Source organism: Malus sylvestris, chromosome 9, assembly GCF_916048215.2.
Source record: "Malus sylvestris chromosome 9, drMalSylv7.2, whole genome shotgun sequence".
NCBI lineage: Eukaryota > Viridiplantae > Streptophyta > Magnoliopsida > Rosales > Rosaceae > Malus > Malus sylvestris.
This window is the reverse complement of record NC_062268.1, coordinates 28,478,599-28,500,860: the sequence shown is the minus strand read 5'-3', so window position 1 is coordinate 28,500,860 and position 22,262 is coordinate 28,478,599. Positions and strand designations below refer to the sequence as shown.

General features: G+C 40.9%; 1 long non-coding RNA gene across 1 annotated transcript; it reads right to left on the bottom strand.

Annotated features, from left to right (window-relative positions):
- Window positions 1-17,905: 17,905 nt before the first annotated feature.
- On the bottom strand, window positions 17,906-18,904 carry LOC126582105 (uncharacterized). The gene is made up of 2 exons (XR_007609267.1): window positions 18,396-18,904; window positions 17,906-18,101 (listed from the first exon to the last, which is right to left on the bottom strand). It is a non-coding gene; the product is annotated as an uncharacterized LOC126582105 (long non-coding RNA).
- Between the last annotated feature and the right edge of the window lie 3,358 nt (window positions 18,905-22,262).

Below are 22,262 nucleotides of genomic sequence, written 5' to 3'. Positions count from 1 at the left end.
TTCGGATGTGGTAGGGGTCCGGGTCGGGATGTGACACCTAAGCCTCACGCGCCCACGAGGTGGGGGGTGAGGGGGTTAAGCCAATGGATCTCCGATGCCTAAGTCAGTTTCTCTAAGAGAATAAAGTGTTTTAGGGCTTTTTAGGGTTAGCAACAAATTTTTGAAATTTGGTAGAATATGGGGTATTTATAGGGATAGGGCCGGCCATAGTGTTAGGGTTTTACCCTACACATGACGGCATCCTATTGACCAAGGTTTATGAAGAAATATTCTCAAGTTATTAAATAGGAAATAATATTTTGAGATAATGGAGTAATTATCCCTAATTGATTTAAATTGGGATTACTTACTTGATTGGAGTCAATCTTTAATTGGGAATGTATTAAAAATAAGATTTGGGTAATTAATCCTTATCTTTAATGCTTTGACTTTTCCTTGCCAAGGGCAGGTGAGCTATGGGCAGTTGTATTCAGTTGCTGAGACCTTCAGAGGTGCGAACTGCGCGTGGGAGCATCTGAGAAGCCTGCCCATTTATTGAGGGCAATCTTGTCTTCCTTCAGCAAAAGTCCACGTGTCGCCTCTAGAATTTTTGGGATTATTTTAGGCTCCACAAATGCCACCACACCTACCACCATACCTACTGGGCTGCATGTGGGAAAAAGGTAGTAGGTGTAAAAATCCCAAGTTGTTTGGGCTTGTAAAGTTGTTTCCCAATTTGAACTTGATCTCTTTCTTGATTTGGAGATAGACCTCTTCTAGGAAAAGGAAACCAATTAACCCCAATACCTATTTAATTAGACCTTAAGTAGGGGATTTACTTTTCCCATGCTGTGTCTTTTCCAATAGGTGATCTGCTTCATCAAATGCACTCTTGCTCAGTACTCCCCAAATGCAATTCGTGCGATGGTGGGGTTCTTCAACTTAAGTAGGTTCTTTGATCTTAGCTTGACCATAAATGAGTTATGGTACTTCTTTGAAATTGGCCACAAGGAAGGTGTGGGGCAGCTGAAATGTCGCCATAGACTGCTCGATGCCCCTGCAAAAGTGATCATGTGTGGGCGAGGGACACCTTGGATGTAAGTGGAGAGTAGGAGTCTGACTCTTCTCCTAAGCTGCATGTTCTGACTATTTTTATCAGTGGTAAGTGAACTGTTTCATTCTTGGCCTGCTTGAATTTTTGTTGAGCTGCTCCATGACATCAGTTTACTGATCGTCTTTCTTACTTTGGTAAACTGATGAGTACCGTAAGTGGCGCTGGTTGCTCAGTCTTCTTCATTTAGAGAATGGTGGGTTGCCTCCAAATGAAGAGATAAAGCAGATAAAAGATGAGGCGCTTGTTTGTTCGATCGCTACTATAGAGGTTGCTTCCAATAAGGGTGGAAAGAAGTGATATTCCTTACCTGTTTGTGAGCCTTCAGTCGGGAATAAGCTAAGAACATCTTCTGCTGCTCATGGGGACTCGTCTACTTCTGAGAAGCTTGACATTGATTTAACTTCGCCAAATGGGATGAAAAAGTCCATTGAGTCTGAGCCTGTGAAACCTGTTGTTCCAAAGATGGCTATGACCATTGCTGGGAGGATTGCCCAGCAGAAAGGTTCGGTGATGCACCTGGTGTCTGGGTTCGTGTCGAAGCGCACATCGGGAGCTAAGTAAGGCTCAGCTTCTAAGAGGATTGCCGCTATAAAGAGCAGGAAGGTGGATTCTACTACAAAGGTGGCGCCTGGGCTTGTTCCTCATTCTGCTGCGACTGGTTCATCTGCTGAGAAAGGGAAATCTGCTGGCACGGGCAGTTGTGAGAAATCCATTGAGTCTAAGGTTGGAGAGTTTCTCGAGGTTTATGCGCTGCTGAAGGCTTACCTGCTTGAGGATGTTGATGCATGCGCCAAGTTCGTTGATAGTGTTGGGAAAGTTGTCATTCGCTCAGACTCTTTTGCGAAGCATCCTACTTACTCGAGGAGATCCTCCTTGATTGCTACAATGCATAAGATTTGATCTTGGTAGCCAAGTGAATACATGGTGATCAGGGTGCTGTCAAGTGTGCTAAGAAGGCTGAAGTGGTGTTGATGGCTTAGCTTCACTCGGCTGCTGAAAAGAACGAGAAGCTCGAATCTGAACTCACCATTTTGAAGGGGTTTGATGTCTCTACCCCCATTTCTATGCAATTGGAGACCACTCATTAGGAGGTCGCCCACTTGAAGGCTAAGCTTAATGCGACTCAGGCGATGGTGGAAGTTGCAGATAAGGAAGTCGGTCGTGTTTCACTGATGGTCAAAGACCTTAAGCATGTTAATTCGAAACTATAAACTGCTTGCTTTGCCAAAGATGATGAGCTTGTCTTCATGCATGATGAAGTGTCTCGTCTCAAGGATGTTGCCAGTAAGCTTGAGTCCAAAGAAGTGGATCTGCAAGGTGTGATGTCCGCTATCGAGAACCTGAATAAGGAACTGGATAAGTTGCTGGATGTTTACACTGGGCTTACTGAGGAGAATCTGCAGCTGAAGGCGTGGCAATTGAGGGACCAGTGGCTGTGCAAGCTGTCAATGAGTAGTCTTTTTGTTTAGACATGGGAACTTTTTAATTTTCCTTTTTGTTCTACTTTAGTTGATCTTTGCTGGCCTTCGAACCGGTTTATCAATTTGCTAGAAATTTAATAAACAACTTTCCTTGCTTTGCTTTATCCTTCTATTTTGCCATATCTTTTGCAAAACTTTATCCTAGGACTATCGGCTGGATGAGCTGCCTCAATGAAGCAGTCGATCCCATGTTGTCACTTAGTTTTTAATTTCGGGTTTGAGGCTTATGGAGCTTTACCTGCAAAAGGAAAACATGCAAGATTTCTAACTTATAGTGCCGACAGTCGAACTTGTTGCCTCCGTAGGAAGCAGGCGAGTCAGCGTAGCTACTATAATCGTGAATCTTGGCTTTAGTGGCTTTATAAGCTTTAGCCCTCTTAGGGCGTGTTGTGAAGTTTTTAACTTATAGAGCCAAGGATCGGACACTTGCTTCTCATAAAAACCAGAGGAAATCTGCGTAGCTGCTATAGTTGTACTTCGACTTTAGGCTTCTCAAGCTTTGGCCATTCTGGGGTTTGTTGCAAAGTTTTTAACTTATATAGCTGGCAGCCATACCCTTGCTTTTCATAGACCGTAGAGCAAATCTACGTAGCTGCTATAGTCGTATTTCTGCTTTAGCTTTTACGAAACTTAAGCCCCAGACTGTTGGCCGGAAGCACTGCTTTTAAATAAGCAGACAGGTCTGTGTAGTCATAATAGGTGTAAATCTCAGCTTACGGATTACCTTGGGCTGCCAGCCGTTGGGTCATCGGCTGAGCGTCTTACTTACTAAAGCAGAAGACCCACGTGACCACTTCAGGCATTGTACCTGGCTCTCGGAGGCGTTTTAGGCATAAGGTGTATGCAAAATTGCGACTCAGAGGCCATATCCTTCCGAGTTGTAACTTGATTCCTCAAGTCGCTTAACTAGTATTGCAACATTTTAAAACTAAGCTATGTCTATGAAGACTTGCACGTCGAGGATGGACCATCTAGTCACCCAAATTCTTTCATGGGTAGGAATCCTGCACTTAGTGTCTCTTCTGGTTAGAAACCCAGGATCCTGCGGAATTGAATCCTTCAGTCGGCTAAGTCTCTTTTAGGAGAAGGACTATTGTGGCCAATTCTAGGAGTCGTCCGGCTCAGGTAGTCGCTGCATTCAGCGAAAACTGAGCAGTCGTACAACCCATCCACTTCTAGATATTTCAGATTAGTTTACCCTTTCCTAATTGGAAAGTGATGTGAAAATTATCCAACACTCAAATTAAAACCCTATGATTGTAGTATATGTAAGTAGGGATCGTTTTAGACCGGGGATTAGAAGGGATGCTAATCTACTCAATTTAAACTTTAAAACACTAAACTAGACTAAAAAACAGAAAACTCTCTTATGACTCAAAACTAACCAAACTAACTCAAAACAGCAAAACTAAGTTAAAAAGACTCAAAACATACTCTAGGGAGTGATTTAGACGAATTTAAGACTATGAAGACTCAAAACACTAAATTGGACAGATTTAAATACTTTTCTAACTAATCTAACACACTTAATAAAAGGGGGGAATGATTTGAACTAAATTAATTAAATTGAACAGATTGCAAAACTAAATCAAACTAGGTACGAAATCAGGTGAATTGAATGGTGAAATAGGCTAGTTAGAGGGTCTTTCTCCACACATGAACATATGCAACATAAATCAATTTCCGGTATTGTTTCTTTAAACCATGAATGACAATGCCCCAAATTAATCGTGAATGCAAAAATTACCTCTCAGATTTCCCTAAATTCATTGAATTGAATGGACAAAGCATCGCAACCAAATTATTCTTCTCAAGTTCCCTATATGAATAGCATGATAGTAACTATGAACTGCATGATACATTCAAAGATCATTAAGTTCCATGGAAATCATAAGTATTGACAAGGCTATCGTAACTATAAACTGCATGATACTCTAGCCAAGGATCTACTTAACACGATTGTGACTAGCAATCTCCACTACTTTTAATTATAAGTTCCTAACGCTTAGGTGAAAGTCCCTTATAATTTAGCATCAGATTCATGTATTTAAACTAAGTGTGCACCCTTAATAACAAACAAGAATAAGTTCTCAATCAAATAGATAAGTAAATCACATTCATGTTTTACGAAACAATAACTGAAGGTAATCAATTCATATTAAACATATGTCCATGACTTCGAATTCACCTCTAACTAATAAGAAAATTAGTTACACATGTTCATAACAATTGAAAAGCAATTTGAAATAAACATTGAAACTAAAACGAGGGAAGAAAGAACTCTTAAAACTCCCAAGGATGCAGGTGGCTTGCGCACAAGGTCCTTGCTCCAATGGAAGGCACGACAATGGCTTCTTCTTCTCCAGAGTTGCAGCAAAAGATTGTGGAATGGTGTGGATTGTGGCTGAGAGGGTCTTAGAATTATATGGGGGGGTTGGTCGAATTTGTGGCTGAAATTATATATTTATAGGGTAGGGTTTGGCCGAATTTCTGGAGGAAAAGGCTTAGGGTTTTCGCATAAGGCTTAGCCCAATCCAAAGGGGGAAATAACTAGGGTTTCTAAAAGAGTTTGGGGCGCCACTTTTGTAGGGCTTCTAGAAAGAGTGTGTTATGCTTGATTTCTGACCTTCTAGAAGAGTTTGGGGCGCCATCTTTCTAGGGCTTCTGGAAAGGTGGGTGCATCACATGTATAAGAGAAGATATAAGCATTCTAGAAGGGTTTTAGGTCCCCTTGCAGCTAATTACTCATATTCCAAGTCTTGAATTAATTTCTCCATCTCTTTAGCACACTACTCGCTTCATTTGATCTTCAAAAATGTCAATTCCTTGTGCTCCACATGCATGCAATCCATTCCAGCCCAAAATTGCTCTAAAATGCTTCAAAATGCACTTTCTTGCCAACTTTGCCAATTAGACCTACAAACAAACGAAAATAGCTTAAATCACTATAATAAACACAAACTAACTATGAAAATGCAAGAAAACAAGCTAACTAAGTCGCATAAATATGCTCCTTTTAGAAAGCACATGCCATGTCTACAAGGGCAGGGCGTCTTCTGCTTGTCACAGGGATGGTCAGCTTGTTTATGCATTCGGCCTAGGCTTGTGAATAATTCCTTCAATCTTCATTGAAAATAGAGAAATTTGTTAACTTTGCTAGTAGGTAGTAATGGCATAACAACAGATAATCCTCGGCATGTGAGGTCCTGTTCGTCAAGCCGTTTGAGTATTCAAACTTTATTTGTCATTCCACTGCTTTTCAATTTCTTTGTCGCTCATAGTGGTGAGGGTGTAGCTGCTCTTTCCACCTACTCGGCTAATCTTGTACGAACCTTCCTAGATATGAGCCATCTTTTTGGAGCCTTCCCAATGGGCGATGATTAAGGCTTTTCTAAGGACTAAGTCTTCTGGTTGGAATTGTCGGATCTTCACTATCTTATTGTAGCTGGAGATGAGCTGTTGTTGATAGGCTGCAATGCGGGTGATAACCTTCTCACGTTCTTTCTCTGCAAGGTCTAAGTTTATGGCTATCTTCTTCTCGTTCTGCTCCAAATTCAATAGTACAGTGCTGATGCTTGGCACCATGATGTTGGAAGAGCCATACTCTAAGGAGAATGGAGTCTCGCCAGTTACTTGACTTTTGGTGCTGCGATATGCCCATAGAACACCAGGGAGTTCGTCTGCCAACTTGCCCTTCTTGTTTGAGAAAGACTTCTTGAGGCAATTAAGGATGGTCTTGGTGGACGTCTCGGCCTGCCCATTGCCTTGTGGATACTAGGGCGTGGACATGTGCTGCTTGATACCATATTTTTCGAATAACTCTGTCGAGTCTTTGCCCACAAGCTGAGGACCATTGTCGATGACGATGAAGTGCAGGATGTCGAAATGGTAGATGATGTTGTTTTATATGAAGCGTTCTATGTTCGTCTGGGTAGTTATATTCATGTGTTCAGCTTCGATCCATTTGGTGAAGTAGTCGGTCGCTACGATCATCATGCCTCTGCTTCTAGTGGCAGGCGACATTGGTCCTACCAGGTCAATCGTCCACTGCATAAATTCCCAAGAGCTCGTATGTGGGTGAAGTACGCTAGCAGGTAGTGTGGGCACTGGCATAAAGTGCTGGCAGTTATCGCACCTTTATACATACTCTTTGGCGTCTTAATGCATGGTTGGCCAGTAGTAACCAGCGCTAAGAGCTTTTTGTGCCAAAAAGCAGCCTCCAAAGTGGTTTCCACAGACGCCTTCGTGGATTGAGCTAAGTTTCTTCTGGTCGTCAGGAGGCGATAGACAGCGGAGATGTAGTCCTGAGAATGATCTGTGAACGAGCATATTGTTCCCCATGTTGGAAATGTGCCCTAAAACCAATCATATGATGATACTTTACGGACATTTCACATGTTAAACTAATCTAATTTAATATCAAGGGCATAGATTATTGTTTTAAGCCGTCTTATATACATGTTATATGCTTAAACGATGAGTCCAAGGAATATGTAATTAGGAGAATGTAATTTAAAGAAGTTAGATTCATGAGACCATTCTCTTTCGTATACATATCCTAAATGTTCCTGATCATAGGATTGCCAATTGGGCATTGACAGTCCGTTAAGATCAGTATGTGCTATGTCTTCTCTTAGTGAGAGTGACTGGTCTCGAGTCATTGGTGTGACTGACACCAAGACAAGTACGTAGGTGCTCAATAAGGAATGAGTTCACTAAACACGATCAACGAAGAGTTCTCATACTCATGTCACATGAGAACTCATGGTTGGGATAATGCAAAGTAGTCCTTTGACCTGAGGCATCATAGTTGTCTTGTGGTTAGGTCCTTGATCTTTGATTATGTCAAAGTCACTCCATTTGCGGGTGTCCACGGCACAGTTGGGGTTAAGCCACTTAGCCATGGAGGCAAGTGAATGCGCAACAAGGGATCTCTAACCTTCAAACCGTTTGAGGGAGAATACTCTATGATATGATTAAGAATCTCTAGCCAGAGTATGAATGAGATTTAGGAAGTCATTCCAAATCACATTCAAGGTAATCATATAAGTAAATGAATCACATTGGATAGTAGACATGAATAAACTATCAAACCAAACAATGTGGTCAAGAGTATTGTATTAGAGAAAGACCGTATTGCATTGTAATCCTAAACTGAATAGGTTATCCACCTCTTCTGATTAGCTTGGGTAACCATAACATACTGCTAGGTGTCACTCATGGCTTGTGGAAGCCCTAAACGTGTGTAAACACTAAAGGGAGAATTGAAAGTAAGTTTCAATTCACAATCGATTTGAAAGAGTTCTAATCGCCCACTGCCTCGCTAAAAGGAACCTAATGGATCGTACACCGTGTAAAGTAGAGATTGAAGAAACAACGGAGATGAGTAAGGATAATTAAATGTGTTTAATTATTTATTTATGGCAAGGATTAATTAATATGTTAATTAATCAAACGAATAAAGTTCGTTAAAAGACCACGGGTTAGTTTTGGGCCTTAAGGCCCAATGGGCTTCGAACGTCATGCCCATTGACTTAAGTTGTATGACAACTTAATGACAAATAATTCACAAAGGCCTAAAAAGCCCAATGAAACCCTATTGCCGGCCATATTGATATAGGAGTGGGTTTTGGACTTAATTACAAGTTTGCCACTCCAATGAATGTAGGTATAAATATGACTTTATAGCCAAAATTCATTTAGGGTTTCTTTTGGAGAAAAGATGAGAACACAAGCTCTCTTTTCTCTCTAAAGAGGCCGGCCACCCTAGAGGAATTGAGCTAGCAATCTTACTTCCTCTAGGTCACTCATTTCTTCATCAATCTTTCCTTGGTGTGGAGACTTAGAGGTTTTCAACTTTGAGAACTTGGAGAAACCAATTCTTCCATCCAAATCCATGGAGATAAGAAGCAAGGAATGAAGGCCCTATCTCTTGGGTGATTATCCTTTGCTTATGCAAAAAGGAATCAACAAAGGTATAAATTTCTCAACTCACTTTGTTTTGAGTTGAGTCTTGGTTCACCTAACTACTAGGCTTTGAATTTCATGGGTAATGTTTTGTTTTGAGTGCATGCAAGCATGATTCCGTCTTTAATTGTTAATTGCATGCTATATAGATGTTGCTCAAATGAACATGTTTTTCACAAAATTTCCTTCACCCCATGTAGTAGCGTGCTGCCTTCATATGGAGCTTTCTAGACTCCATTCTATCTACGAGGAGCATTCCATTGACTATGTATTCGATGATGGGATCTTGCCAACTCAAAGTTGTGTTGATCTACGCCACCTCGACTTCTGGTTCCTTATCTATGCTTAATTTTTCTAAATACTCAACTAAGATAAAGCATCTGAGCTGATGGTCTAAGGCATAGCCTAGACCTGCTAGTGTGTGTGGGCATTTTATGCTTGTGGAAACAGAATGAGTGTGTACGCTTGCAACGTTACTAGCTGCTCTCGTACCTTCTTGAGGTATCAGGTCATCCTTAGATGTTTCGCTGCGTACTTCCCTGAGGTTTGGTTGGTGATTAGTTAAGAATCGAAATAAATCGTGAGCTTCTTCACCACTAGGTCTTTTGCCAATCGGAGACCTGCTAGTAGGGCTCCATACTTTGCTTTGTTGTTTGACGCCTTGAAGCTTAGAATGATCACATGCTCAAGCATCGAACCATCTAGGGTAGTAAGAATTAAGGCTGCTCACAATCCCTGGTAGTTAGATGATCCATTGATGTGCAGACGCCATAAATCTCCTATAGGTGGGGCTAGTGCAGCTACAGCATACTATGCTGCCTCCAGGGCACTTTCAGGCTGTGTTACTGCATCCTTCAGGCTTGGGGTGAATTCTGGGCCTGGGCCTTTATTACCATGTGGGGTTGGTATGCTAAGCTGTATTGGCCAAGTTTCAACACCCACTTCATCACTCGTTAAAAAGCATCTAGATTATGCAAAACTGATCACAGTGGGTACTGGGTCATGACGATGACCGGATTCCCTTGAAAGTAAGGTCTGAGCTTTCAAGCTACAACAACTAGCGCCAAAATTAGCTTTTCAGTCTTCGGGTATCTAGTTTCCACATCGAGAAGAGCGTTGGATGTATAGAATACAGGCAGTTAGGTCCCTAGCTTTTCTCGTATGAGGGCAAAGCTCACTGCTACTTCTAATACCTCCACATACATATATAGGTTCTCCGTTGCTTCCGGCTTGGAAAGTAATAGAGGTGATGTCAGGTACTACTTTGGTCTTGAAACACTTTCTTGCACCCGTTGTTCCATTTATCTTCCTGTGCCTTTTTCATTGCCTTGAAGAAAGGCTTGCATCGGATGGTGGATCGTAAGAGGAAACGATTGAGTGCAGCTGATCGTCTGGTTAGACTTTGGATCTCCTTCAGAGTTATAGGAGACTTCATGTTCAGGATTGCTTTGATCTGCCTTGGGTGAGCTTCGATTCCTCGCTGGGTTACAAGGTACCCTAAGAATGTGCCTGAGAAGATGCCAAAAGTGCAATTGGCTGTGTTGAGCTTCATTTTGTACTCTCGGAGGATGTCAAAAGTCTATCAAGTTGCTAATGTGGTATGATCGCTGCTTGCCTTTAACCATGATGTCATTGACGTAGACTTCTATGGTTACTCTGATTTGTTTCTTGAACATCATGTTTATGAGCCGCTGGTAGGTTGCTCATGTGTTCTTGAGGCCAAAGGGCATGACCTTGTAGCAGTATGTGCCTTGCTCAATCACGAATGTGGTTTTCTCCTTGTCAAGCTCGTGCATGACAATCTGATTGTAGCCTGAGTATGCATCTAAGAAGTTGAGCAGCTAGTTCCTGGATGTTGAGTCAACGAGCAAGTCAATTCAGGGAACTAGGTAGTTGTTTTTAGGGCATGCCTTACTGAGGTTAGTGTAATCCACACATACTCTCCATTTGCCCTTTTTTTTTTCTTTATTAGAATGATGTTTGCCAGCCATGCTGAGTACGGCACTTTTTCAATGAATCCAGTCTCCAGTAACATGTTGATCTCTGCCTTGATAATCGCTACTCACTCGAGTGTGAAATGACACATTTTATGGATCATAGGTTTGATAGTAGGATCGATGTGCAGCTTATGGCAAGCTACTGTTGGATCATACGGGGCATGTCAGAGGGTGACCATGCGAAAACGTCATGATTTTTCCTAAGGAAAACGGTGAGTTCTTCCTTCTTGATGCGAAAATTATCTTAACACACAAATTTAACCCTCTTTTGACAATTGTAATACAAGTATAAGTAGGGATCGTTCTGGACCGGGGATTAGGTGGGCTTGCTAATAACCTCTAAATTGACTCAAAAACATAAAACTAAACTTAAAAACACTTAACAAGACTCGCAAGACTCACAAGACTCAAACCAAACTTAAATTACTCAAAATAGTTTAAAACAACCAAATAAACTTAAACTAGACACTAGGAATGACTTTGGACGAAAATTGACTTTTACTTGAATCAAAACACTTAAAAAAACAAACTAAAACAGATTTGAAACACTTTGAAACAAGAAACTAAAATGGGGGTTTTGATTTGGATGAAGTTGAAACAAACAAACAAGTATGAAAAACTAGACAAATTGTAAAACGAATGTGAGAAATAAGATGATGGATGGGATAGCTAGAGGCTTTTTCTCCACACATGACATGTATGCAAATAACTCGATTTCCAGTTACTACTTCATTGAATTATGAACGACAATGCTCCAAATTAACCGTGACATCACTAGTTAACTATCAGATTTTCCTTGTTTTATTGGATTGGATGACATCATTCGACAACCCAAAACATTCTTCTAAAGTTCCCTACATGACATCATAATAAAGATACAATCAAAGATCATTACGTTTAATGAAAATCATAAGCATTGACAAAGCACTTGCAACTATGACATCATGTCACTCATGCTAGGAATTAAACTTAACGCGATCGTTTATAAGCGACCTTCACTACATGTGAATATAAGTTTGTAACGATTATGTGAAACTTCCTTATATTCTAGCAACGGATTTATGCATGCCAATTAAGTGTCGACCCTTAATTAACAAATACAAATAAGTTATCAATCAAATAATTAAGCCAATTGCATTCACGATTCAAGAGTTCATAACTGGAATTTATCAAATTATATTGCACACATAATCATGGCTTTGAAATCACCCCTAGCCAAGAGGGGTTTAGCCACTCATATTTACAACAAAACGAAAGGAAATGAATTTAAACATTAGAAAAAGAAAGAAAACACCTAAATGCTCTAACGATCCAAGTTGGACAGCAAGCACGTCCAAGCACTTCTTCCCTTCCTTTGCTACGGCACAAGGTGTTGGTGAGTGTTTGAAGGTTTGTTTATATGGAGGAATTGATGTGAGGATGAATGGATGTGTTTGGATGAAGGTTGTGTTGAAATGGGAGTGAATGATCTAACCAAGTATGTACTCCATTTATGTTACACACACTTCCTTTTATAGAGGAAGTGCATGGCAATGAAGGGGGACATGGAGTGGTGTAGCAATTGAGTGCAATAATTCAATGTAATGATGCATGAATCTGAAATGATGGAGGGAACAAGGAATGGTGTAGCAATTGAGTGCAATTATTCAATGTAATGATGCATGAAATCTGAAATGATGGAGGGAACAAGGAATGGTGTAGCAATTGAGTGCAATGATTCAATGTAATGATGCATGAAATTTGAAATAATAAAGGGGACAAGGGTGATTATGCATGGCATGGGTGGAAAGGTGAGTAAGTGGTGAATCAATGAGTGCAAGAAGGTGAAAGGATATTGTGCACATGGTAAACAAAGGAAAGGAAGTGGAATGATGCAACAAATGAGTCAATGGAGGGAACATGGATGATGATGCACGGCATAAGAATCCGAAGTGAGTGCAATGGTGGTGCACGACAATGATGGAAAGGTGAATGGTGGAGTGACACCCCTTTGTGGCTGAGCTCTTTGTCATTTTTACATTAATTCTTCTTTCTCTTTAACACATTCCTAGCCTCTTTAGTCTTCAATTTCGTCCAGCCACCTTGCTCCATGCATGTGCTATTCATTCCTAGCCCAAAACTGCTCCAAAATCCACCAAAATGCATTTTATTGCTTTATAAGGCCTATAGACCTACAAACACACGAAAATAGCTTAAAATACATAATTAACTAAGAAATAACAACATAAATGCATGAGAACAAGCTAACTCAGTCACATAAATATGCTCATATCACTTCTCCATCGAGCTTAAACGTGAGCCAATCCTCTGGTAGGGGTCAAGAATGATGTTCTCAACGTCCTCTTCGGATTTCCATCCTGATTCATCTTTCAAGGCATTGTCGACCTTGACGCCATCTTCTTGACCTGCCTGCTGTAATAGTTATTTGGCGAAGGTAGAGTCATCTTTCTACACTTCAGCTGCTACTGCTGGGATGAAAGACTTATTCTCTGACTCTTTGGGAACTTGTACAATGTATCTCCAAGACATAGGCTGGTCACCTTTGATCTCTCCGACTGCTCCTTCCGAGATGCAAAATCGAATTTTCTGATACTCGATCTATGTCACAGCTCTAATCTTCACTAGCCAAGGTCGGCCTAATATCCTATTATCGAGAGATGGGTCACTGAGGATTATAAAGGTCTGCGATGAGATAATCGAATGACTGGTTACGTCGAGTGTGGTGGTGCCAATGACAGTTAAGGTGAGTCCGTTGAATCCTGTCAAGACCTCTGCTTTGCGTTTGATCGTGTTTTCCTAGTCCATTTTCTGGATGACTGATAATTGTAGGATATTGATGGAGCTGCTGTTGTCTACCATAACTCTGTCAACGATAGCATGGGCCAGTTAAACAGAAATCACCAAGGCGTCGTTGTGGGGAAAGTTTAGTCCATCAGCGTCCTACTCGGTGAAACCGACGATTGGTCCATGTACAGCATCTTCGGCTTGAACCTAAAAGATCGACCTCGCCTTCTAGATCTTTTTTTTCTTAGAACTGTTAGTGGCCCCTAGATGCTCGGATTCGACAAATATTTTGTTGATTTGGATCATCTTGGCTAAGGGTTTGACATTAGCATCTATTTCTCGCCTTGGCTGGCCAGCTAGCCTGTCGACATACTGATTACACTTGCCTTCCTTCATGACCATCTTAAAATACTTCGTCCATGTGGTATAGTCGTTGGTTGTGTGCCCAGGGCTTCTATGGAATGTGTAATACTTTGTCTGGTCTATCTTGGAGATGTCCCCTCTTATAGGTGGCGGTGGCTTGAACCATGGCTTGTCCTTGAGGTTGTGAAGGATTTGGTTGATCGATATTGAGAACTTGGTGTACGTCTTGATGTCATCCCTTCGTAGGGGATCGATCCCAGTGTCTTCTTCCTGGCTTATTTTTTTGTTGAGCGGTTTGTCGCTCGCCTTCTTCTGAATTGGCTCTGCATCCTTGCATGGCTTCTTAGGTGACTTCTGGGAACGCTTGGCCTCATCCCAAAGGGAGTGCTTTTCTACCAAAGCATAAGAGTCTGCCAAGGTCAAGTTCTTGGGCATGTTGGCCTACTGGTTTGTCTCTTCTTCTTGATATGTGATTTTCCTTTTTTACGTAATCCTTTGGATTTTTTTTTTTTTTTTTTTTTTGTAGCTTGTCTTGTAGGTTTCTACCTTTTAGGTTTTATATTAGAGGGGTTTGGTCCTATGTCCACACTTTTTTATCTTGTATTTTCTTTTTCAAGAGGGGTAAGGTGTATGTCCCCCCTCCCCCCGCCCCTCTTTTCTTGTATTTCTTTTTTCAAGAGGGGTAAAGTGTATGTCCCCCCTCCCCCCGCAACTAGGTGTAACTTCTTTTTTCGATATCAATAAATTTCCCTCGTACCATCGAGGTTCTCCAATATATATATTGCAGTCATATTTAGAATAGAAATGTGATTGTGTAAATCCTAGTAGATATGAGAATGTATCTTATATCCCTATTAGGAGTTGATTACCTATTAAATGTTGTAATCTTAAAGGGAAAGGTTTTTACCTATCCTACTACTATAAATAAAGGCATAATGGGGTGATACAAACACACCTCACAATTAAATCACTATCTCCTCTCTCTAATTGCCGTCAGCCCCCTCTCTCTCTAAACCCTAAAGATCTTTCAATCAAATAGGCCTACAACACGTTATCAGCACGCTCTTGCCAGAAGCTGAGGAATTGATGGATCGTAGGAGAAGGCTATCATCCACAAAATTCAAAGGCTTATATTTGTTTTATGCTAATCAAGTACACTTAAAATAAAAGAAGATATTTCAAATGTCCACGAAGCATGAAAACATTCCCATGATGCATGAACCCCTCTATGTTTATATTTTCCTTATGATATATTTATATTCTATATGTTCATATATTTGTTTCATGCATTACACAATTATATTTGCAATGTAGAATTTGTGAGTCAATGTATATAAAATAAATTAGAAGTAAATCTAAGGTTTGTAAACCACATGACAGCACCATTTGGGTTTGCTGCACTGACCTAGACAACCCAGGCATTCGGCCTACTTAGATCTCTAGGGCCCAAAGTCCCTTAAACCTATCTAAGAAAACCTGCAGCCCTTTCTTGGCCTATTGTCCCATGGTTTGAGCCTGCCTGTAGTAGCTCATAGCCCATTGGGCTGTGTCATGCACCCCAACCTGCTGTGTTAAAGCCTGCCCCGACCCAGACCCTACCTCGACTGGGCTCCCCATGAGAACCCCAAGCTAGCATTTTGCTGGGTTTGCTCCCATGCCTAAATGCCAGTAGCCATTGCTATTGGGCTCCCAAACTTGGCCCATGACCTGAAGACCACCTTGAAGGCTGCTTTTGCAGCTGTACCCAACTCGAGCTCTTTTGCTCGCGGCACCCAACCCAAATTTTGGGGCTATGGTATTTTCAACCCAATACTATTATTTTAGTCTTATTTTGCTTCTACGATCAACCCTGTTTGGTCCCGATCTATTGAATTAATTAAAAGTGACCTACAGTCCATTAATCTGATAATGAATCCAAAATTATTGACCTGAAGATCACTTTTGGACATTAATGATTCAATACTTTATTTTTATACTTTGAATCGTTGACATACTTTCGTAGTAATGAAGCTCTCACACTTGAGTTCCCAAAGAAACTCAAACCCACTATATTTAAATTATTATATTGCATTTTGTGTTTCTTATAGGAACCTCTCCTTATGAACTAATTGTTCATAAAAACTAAATTGAACCTGTAGTTTCAAATTTAGTGCCTTTGAAACTTGAAGTTTTCATTCAAAACATACCATATGAAACTTGTAGTTTTGATGCATAAATTAAACCAATACATGTTTATATAACCTGTATGTTTAACAATATATGTCTATGGCTTACCATATGACTAATCACGTTTTCTTTCCCTCCGTTTTAGGACATGCCAAACTTGAACAAGCTCAATTTCTCCGCTCTAGAAGTCTCCAGAAGAAACTATCTGAAGTGGGTTCAAGATGTGAAGCTCCATCTGACTGCAAAGGGTATTAGAGTCACCATTGGGGCACGTATCGATAACAAACTTATTGATGAAGCTTAGAAGGCTACTGCAATGATCTTCATTTGAAGACACATCCATGATGCACTATAGACCAAGTACCTTGCTGAGGAGGACCCACGCACCCTCTGGCTTGCTCTGGCCAACTGTTTCGATCACCAGAAAGACATATACTTGCCTGAAGCAAGATACGACTGGCAGCACCTTGGCTTCTAGGACCTTAAGTCCATGAATAAATACAACTTTGAAGTTTGTAGAATTCGTTCACTGTTGAAATTCTGCAAAGTTGAACTAACCGAATCCGAATCAAATATCCTAGAGAAGACCTATTCGACCTTCCATGCCACCAATATTATCCTGCAGCAACAATATAAGGCACATAAATTCACCAAGTTTTCATATTTGATCTCTATTTTACTTCTCGCTGAAAGGCAGAACCAGCTTTTGATGAAGAATCATTAAGCTCAACCCACTGGCTCAAACACCGTGCCTGAAGCGCATAAAACCAATTCTAGCAGCCACAAACGACAAAGGAATCGTCGTGGCCATGGCAATGGGCGGCAAGCCCAACCACGGGCCCAAGGTTAACAGAGCACCGCACCAAATGGAGGAAATATAACCCAGCAGCGTCCACCACTTGGCCCTAAGGCCCCAAACTTTAAGAATAAGGGCAAAGCTCTTGTTCAGCCTACTTCTACTGAACTGGACATATGCTACCGATGTTGATCAAGGGATCATTGGTCACTCATATGCCGAGCTTCCCCTGAGGCTATTGCCAAGTATCATTCCCGTCGTGAATCTAACTTTGCACATATGGATCATCCGGAAGATGCTACTACATCAATGGAGATATTGGATTTTCAGGATGCGTCAGCTTCTATGGATGCATAAATTAGACATGTTTTTAGGGTGTTTACCCCTAGTGGCCGAACCCACTAGGAGTGGCCGAACCCACTAGGAGTGGCCGGCCCTTCCCCCCCTTAATTTTCTAGGTTTATGGTTTAATTTTGAACAATTTTTCTATGTATTTGGAATAATTTGTTTGATTTTGGTTTGTTTTGAATTATGGATTCTTATTTTGAATGGATATTATTTTCTTGAATTGCTTAATTGAATGAATGGACATATATTTATGCATGTGACCAATTCAATCAATTTATTTCTAGGTATGTCTAGTGGGGAAGTTAGTTGTCTGACAGATAGTGCAACCACGCACACCATCTTGCATGAACGACACTATTTTACTAACTTAATACCCAAGAAAACTCCTTTGACAACTCTCTCAGGCCCATCCAACCTGATTGAAGGATACGGAAAGGCCTATATCATATTGTCCAGTGGTATTATCTTATCCATTAAGGAAGCACTATATTCTCCACGTTCCAGAAGAATGTTGCTGAGTTTTAGAGATATTTGAGATAATCAATATCATATTGAAACCACTAAAGACAATGGTTCTAAATTTCTTTGTATCACTTTGTACAAATATGGCCAAAAGTGTATTCACGAGAAGTTAGAACATCTACCGAGTGGGTTGTACATCACAACCATTCGCGGCATAGAAGCCCACAGTGTGGCCGGCCCTATTAGGGCTGGGTTCGGTTTGAAACGGTTCGGTTTTTTGCCAAAACCGAAACCAAACCGAAATTTCGGTTCGGTTCGATTCGGTTCAAAAAAATTTCGGTTTTTTTCGGTTCGGTTTTTTTCGGTTTCGGTTTTTTTCGATTTGGTTTCGGTCAGGTTCGGTTTTTTTCATTATTATTATTATTTTTTTTTAATATCTGGATATTAGTAATCTAGCCCAAAAGAGGACCTGCCAAACTAGCCCAATAGATCCAACAAACAATACAGAGGCCCAAGCCATAAAATACAACAAAAGAAAACCTAGGGTTCTACTGCAGCATCCGCCGCCGAGCATCCCTACTAGCACAAACCCTCGCCATCAACCAATCGACGCCTCGCCGATTGTAACATCCGGCCACGATCACCTGTCCGAACACAACCAAACAGACGAGATCCAAGGGTTTAATAAAGAGTATAGATCCAAAGACCAAAGATCTTTACCACATAAATTCAAGAACAACATCAGCCAATTTTTCTTCAAAAATTCACAAAGCATAGTCAACAAATAAATTCACATAGCATAGTCAACAAACCAAAGAAATAAAAACTTTTAATCAATACATAAAAAAAATAAAAAAAAATAAACTACCATTTTCAGCACTCAAAGAATTAAACAAGAAACAGAAAAAAAAAAAAAAAGGAAGAAATTGAATACTTACTATTAAAGAAATCCAGAGGAACAAAGATGGATGTCTGGACCGTGCGACCTCCATATGAATCCCAGATTAAAAAACTATTTGGCTTGTATTTGAAAAGCAGAGATCGAAAGTTTATGGAGAAAGCAAGGAATATTAGACGAGGAGCAGAGAGATAAGAGGCATACGATTTGGAGAGGGAAAAAATGGGGATTGTCAAATAAATTCATCACAAACCCTACGCCTCTTGTGGTAATCCTTTGAAAAGGTAAGTCCATGTTACAACCATGGACTTGGCAGGTTGGAGAGAGGAAGAGAGGAAGGAGAGTTGAAGGGAGGAAGAGAAGAATGAGGGAGAGATCAACTGAGGAAGCAGAGAGGAAGAGCAGCGGATGGGAGAGATAGAGAGAGAATGTGTGTTTGAGAATGAAAAGGTGAAGGAGTGACGGCTGCTAGGGTTTGTAAGCTTTATAAATTTTATAAAACATTAAAGATTAGAATACCTATAAATATTATGCTGGTACAATTATAGCAATACAAAGCCTACTGTCAAGTTGGCTTGAAGGAGCTATCCCCAACCTAGACGGAAGGGGTTCGAATCTTCATTCCAGCAGGTTTTGAGTATTTTTATTTGATTTTCATATCTCAAAAATCGAAACCGAACCAACCAAATTCGGTTCGGTTCTGTTCATCAAATTCGGTTCAGTTTTTTTTTCGGTTCGGTTTTTTTCTGTCTCAGTTCGGTTCGATTGTCGGTTTTTTTCGGTTTTCGGTTTTTCCAACCCACCCCTAGGCCCTATGCCTGAGTTTCAGGACAGTTTGTTGCTTTGGCATGACCATTTGGGACATCCTAGACGTGGCATAATGCGCTGCATCCTCAAATCATCTTATGGGCATTAGTTACCTCCCTATGTTGCACTCCTGCCATGAAAAACGTGTTCTTTAAGGAAGTTGAATACTCAAGCCTCACATACAAAGATTATTCACGACCCCCCTAAGTATCTTTAGAGGATTCAAAGGGACATTTGTAGACATATCTAACCAACATGCGAACCATTTAAATACTTTATGGTGTTGGTTTATTCATCGACACGATGGTCACATGTTTGCCTATTGTCCACATGTAACGCTGCATTTGCTAAACTCTTAGCTCAAATCATTATGCTAAAGGCTCACCACTCTGATTATTCGATTAAGTCGATACAAATGGATAACGCTAGAGAGTTTACATTACAGACTTTTGACGATTATTGCATGTCAGTAGAGATTAATGTGGAACATCCTGTACCCCATGTTCACACCCAAAACAGCCTGGCAGAAGCTTTCCTAAATCACCTTCAATTGATAGCTTGGACTTTGGTTATGAAAACCAAACTGCCGATATCTGCTTGGGGCTATGCAATATCGCACACATCTATGTTGGTTCGCTTGAGGCCCACGGCTACTCAACCACATTCATCGTTATAGTTAGTCACTGGATACAAGCTTGACATCTCCCATTTACGAGTGTTTAGGTGTGCCATTTATGTGCCAATATTGCCGCCACTACGTACTAAAATGGGTCCTCAGAGAAAAATGGGAATTTGTCGGTTATGATTCGCCATCAATTGTTCGCTACTTAGAACCCTTGACAGGAGATATCTTTACCGCACATTTTATGGATTGTCACTTTGATGAGACAGTCTTCATGTTGTTAGGGGGAGATAAGTATGCTAACATTCCCGTAGAACGCCGCGAATTGTCGTGGTATGCTCCCGCTATGTCTCATTTAGATCCCCGCACTGCCCAGTCTGAAATTGAGGTGTGACGAATTATAGATCTTCAGAGGATTACTCAAAGCATGCCGGATGCTTTTAATAATCTAGTAAGGGTAACAAGATCACATATACCCGCTGCAAATGCACCTGCAAGGATAGATGTACCCCGCATAAGTCCACAACCTGCCTGGGAAGGCCAAACCGTCCCTGAAGGTGAGGAGGCAGCACCTTCCACACGGTAAGGTACATTGGCGGCTAGCCAATCATCTGCTCTAACCCTGAAGCATGGCAGACCCCTTGGTTCAAAAGATTCACAACCCCAGAAAAGGAAAATGGCACCAACTAGTGACCCTAGTTTGAATCTGAACATTGCTTACTCATCCGTTCCAACGCATGAGGTTATTCTAGACTATAGTGATGCTTCAAATGAAACATGCTGGTCTACCAAGAATCGTGAGATTTTGGTCCACTAAGCAATATTGGATGAGGTTTGGAATAGGAATGAGATGATCATTGACGATACATTTGCGTACTCAATAGCTACTGACATCATGCTTAGCAATGACATTGAACCACATTCCATCGATGAATGCCAATGTAAAATCGATTGATCAAACTGGAAACAAGCAATCAAAGTCAAACTCGATTCGCTCGCGAAACGTAAAGTGTTTGGACCTATCGTTCCTACACCACAGCCCATTGGTTATAAGTGGGTTTTCGTGAGGAAGCGTAATCAGAAGAATGAAATAGTGTGATACAAAGCATGCCTCATAACGCAAGGCTTCTCTCAGCGCCTTGGGATTGATTATGAGGAGATGTATTCCCCCGTAATGGACGTTATAACGTTCCACTACCTAATTAGTTTGGTAGTTTCTGAAAAACTGAATATGCAACTTATGGACGTGGTAACTGCATATCTCTATGGGGATCTAGATACGGAAATATACATGAAAGTTCAAAAATGACTTCCATTGACTGGTTCAAAATAGTTCTAGACCACGGAACTCTCTCTCAATTAGGTTGAAGAGGTCACTTTACGAATTGAAACAATTCGGATGGATGTGGTATAACCGTCTGAGTGAATATTTGACAAGTCAAGGTTATATGAACAACGAATTATGCCCATGCATGGTCATAAAGAAGTCACATTCTGGATTTGCAATCGTTGCAATTTATGTCAATGATATAAACCTCATCAGGACTCCTGCAGAGATTGAGGAAATTGTTGCACACTTGAAATCGGAATTTGAGATGAAGGATCTTAGGAAAACTCGATATTGTCTCGGCCTGGAGATCGAGCATTGTTCGGATGGAATCCTAGTACATCAATCGAACTACAACCAAAAGGTGTTGCGACGTTTTAATGAGGATAAAGCAAAGCCTTCGAGTACACCCATCGTCGTTCGGACTCTAGATGCTAAACAAGATCCCTTTAGTCTAAAGGAGGATGAGGAAAAGATTTTGGAACCCAAAGTTCCTTACCTAAGTGCAATTGGGGCTTTATTGTACTTGGCTCAATGCACTAGACCCGACATCTCCTTCGCTGTTAATCTTTTGGCAAGATACAACAATGAGCCTACACACAGGCACTGGAATGGTGTTAAAGACATTTTCCACTACCTCAAAGGTACGACGGATTTGGGCTTGTTCTATACCCACGAATCTTCGAGTGTTGCCGTCCCTTATGGTCCTCAGATTGATTTTCACCTTGTTGGTTACACAGATGCTGGATATCTGTCTGACCCACATAGGTCACGTTCTCAAATGGGCTATGTCTTTACCGTTGGAGACACCGCTATATCTTGGAGGTCTACCAAGCAAACGCTAGTTGCGACTTCATCGTACCATGCTGAGATTCTCGCCCTACATGAAGCATTGCGTGAATGCTTTTAGTTTAGAGAAGTTATGGAACATATTCGAAGCACTAATGGTCTTACATTAGTCGTTGACCTTCCTACGACAATCTTTGAAGACAATGTAGCATGTATCGAGTAGTTAAAGAAGGGATACATCAAGGGAGACAACACCAAGCACATTGTGCCGAAGTTCTTTTACTCACACCAGCAGCAGCAGCATCAGAACATTGAAGTCAAGCAAATCCGTTCCCAGGACAACTTGGCCGATCTCTTCACCA